Source organism: Bison bison, unplaced genomic scaffold (genome assembly GCF_000754665.1).
Source record: "Bison bison bison isolate TAMUID 2011002044 unplaced genomic scaffold, Bison_UMD1.0 scf7180017864524, whole genome shotgun sequence".
Lineage (NCBI taxonomy): Eukaryota > Metazoa > Chordata > Mammalia > Artiodactyla > Bovidae > Bison > Bison bison.
The window spans coordinates 5,351,738-5,354,777 of record NW_011495075.1 but is presented as its reverse complement, the minus strand read 5'-3'; positions in this window follow the sequence as shown (position 1 = coordinate 5,354,777).

The following is a 3,040-nucleotide window of genomic DNA, read 5'->3' as shown; positions in this document are numbered from 1 at the left end:
CTTACAGATATGTTATTTACAAACTGAAGTTTTGTGGTTAAACTTGGTGTTTGCCTGGTTTTGAGCAAGTCGGTTTGTACCATTTTACTACCAGTATTTGTTCACTTTGTGTTTCTGAACTTATCTTCCTAAGGTCAGCCTCACTAACCCCAAAGCTGAGGGCTTACTCCATCAGTAGTTGGGACCTGTACCAATTCCTTATTATGGTCCCAAGAGCTGCCTGTGCCTCAGATCATGAACTCTTTATTGCAAACTTCAGACTTAAATTGAAGAAAGTACGGAAACCACTAGACCATTCAAGTATGACATAATTAAAATCCCTTATGATTATACAGTGGAAGGGACAAACAGATTCAAGGGATTAGATCTGGTAGACAGAATGCCTGAAGAACTATGGATGGAGGTTCATAAAACTGTACAGGAGGTAGCAATCAAAATCATCCCCAAGAAAAAGAAACGAAAAAAGGAAAAATGGTTGTCTGAGGAGGCCTTACAAATAGCTAAGAAAAGAAGAGAAGCAAAAGGAAAAAGAGAAAAGGAGAGAAATATCCATCTGAATGCAGATTTCCAAAGAATAGCAAGTAGAAATAAGAAAGTCTTCCTAAGTGATCAATGCAAAGAAATAGAGGAAAACAATAGAAAAGGAAAGCCTTGAGATTTCTTCAAGAAAATTACAGATATCAAGAGAACACTTCATGTAAAGATGGGCACAACAAAGGGCAGAAATGGTATGAATCTAATGGAAGCAGAAGATATTAAGAAGAGGGGGCAAGACTACCCAAAAGAACTATACAAAAAAGATCTTCATGATCCAGATAACCATGATGGTGTAATCACTCAACTAGAGCCAGACATCCTGGAATGTGAAGTCAAGTGGTCCTTAGAAAGCATCACTATGAACAATGCTAGTGGAGGTGATGGAATTCTTGTTGAGCTACTTCAAATCCTAAAAGATGATGCTATGAAAGTGCTGCACTCAATATGCCAGCAAATTTGGAAAACTCAGCGGTGGCCAAATGACTGGAAAAAGTCTGTTTTCATTCCAATGCCAAAGAAAGGCAATGCCAAAGAATGCTCAAACTACCACACAATTGCACTCATTTCACTTGTTAACAAAATAATGCTCAACATTCTCCAAGCCAGACTTCAACAGTACGTGAACTATGAACTTCCAGATGTTCAAGCTGGATTTAGAAAAGTCAGAGGAACCAGAGATCAAATTGCCAACATCTGTTGGATCATAGAAAGAACAAGAGAATTCCAGAAAAATATCTACTTCTGCTTCATTGACTCCACTAAAGCCTTTGACTTTGTAGATCACAACAAACTGTGGAAAAGTCTTAACGAGATGGGATAGCAGACCACCTAACATGTCTCCTGAGCAATCTGTATGTGGATAAGATGCAATAGCTGGAACCGGACATGGAACAATGGACTGGTTCCCAATGGGGAAAGGAGTACTTCAAGGCTGTATACTGTCACCCTGCTAATTGAGCTTATATGCAGAGCACACCATGCAAAATGATGGGCTGGATGAAGCACAAGCTGGAATCAAGATTGCCAGGGGAAATATCAATAACCTAAGATATGCAGATGACACCATCCTTATGGGAGAAGGTGAAGAGGAACTAAATAGCCTCTTGATGAAAGTGAAAGAGGAGAGTGAAAAAAGCTGAAAAGGCTTCAAACTCAACATTCAAAAAATGAAGATCATGGCATCCAGTCCCATCACTTCATGGCAAATAGATGGGGAAACAATAGAAACAGTGAGAGACTTTATTTTTTGGGCTCCAAAATCACTGCAGATGGTGACTGAAGTCATGAAATTAAAAGATGCTTGCTCCTTGGAAGAAAAGCTATGACCAACCTAGACAGCATTTTAAAAAGAAGATACATTACTTGTCTGACTAAGGTCCATCTAGTTAAAGCTTGGTTTTTCCAGTAGTCATGTGTGGATGTGAGAGTTGGACCATAAAGAAGGCTAACAACCAAAGAATTGATGCTTTTGAACTGTGATGTTGCAGAAGACCATTAAGAGTCCCTTGGATTGCAAAGAAATCAAACCAGTCAATCCTAAAGAAAATCAGTCCTGAATATTCATTGGAAGTAATGATCCTGAAGATCCAATACTTTGGCCACCTGATGTGAAGAACTGACTCATTTGAAAAGACCTTGATGCTGGGAAGGATTGAAGGCAGGAGGAAAAGGGGATGACAGAGGATCAGATGTTTGGATGGCATCACTGACTCAATGGACATGAGTTTGAGCAAGTTCTGGGAGTTGGTGATGAACAGGGAAGCCTGGAGTGCTGCAGACTGTGAGGTTGCAAAGAGTCAGTCACAACTGAGTGACTGAAATGACTGAAGTGACTACACTGAACCTCCTCCATCTTGGAGGGGGCAGAGACTTGTCCTCACTGGAGTAGATATATTCTGGGTGTAGATCTGCCTTTCCTGCCCTACAGTGCTTCTTCTAGGAACTCTGTCCACAGAACCCATTTTCCAGCATCATGGTACTTCCTATAGCATTGCTTCTGATTAGTGACTTTCATAGCATTTCTTCTTTGATGGCAAAGGGAATACAGCAATGTGCCCTTGGCCGTGGAATTAACTGGTTTTACCGAGGACGCCATCACCTAGAAACAACTGGGCAAATTTTGAAAGCTTATTGAGACAGTGTGACAGCTAATGAAGACTCAAGTGTGTCAGATGGGAGTCAACATCCTGAAAGGGTGGGGTGCAGTCTTAAAGGGTATTATACATGCTGTGAAGCATATAGTGTATATTTGAAGCATAATGGTGCTATCTTCCCCCCACAGCCAGAACATGTGTGTTTTGTAATCAAGGGATGGAAGTGGCTTGTTTCACTACTGAACCCACAACGCAGTTGTAGAATTTTTGTTTCCCATCCTGGCTTCCTTGAGCTCTGCTTCTTTGGAGATCTTCGTCCCCAAATGGGAGCTGCTCATCAGGTGATGCTCACGTATATCCAGGGCTCCAGGTGAACAAACCCAATCAGAGAGGCACTTTGCCAGACCTTC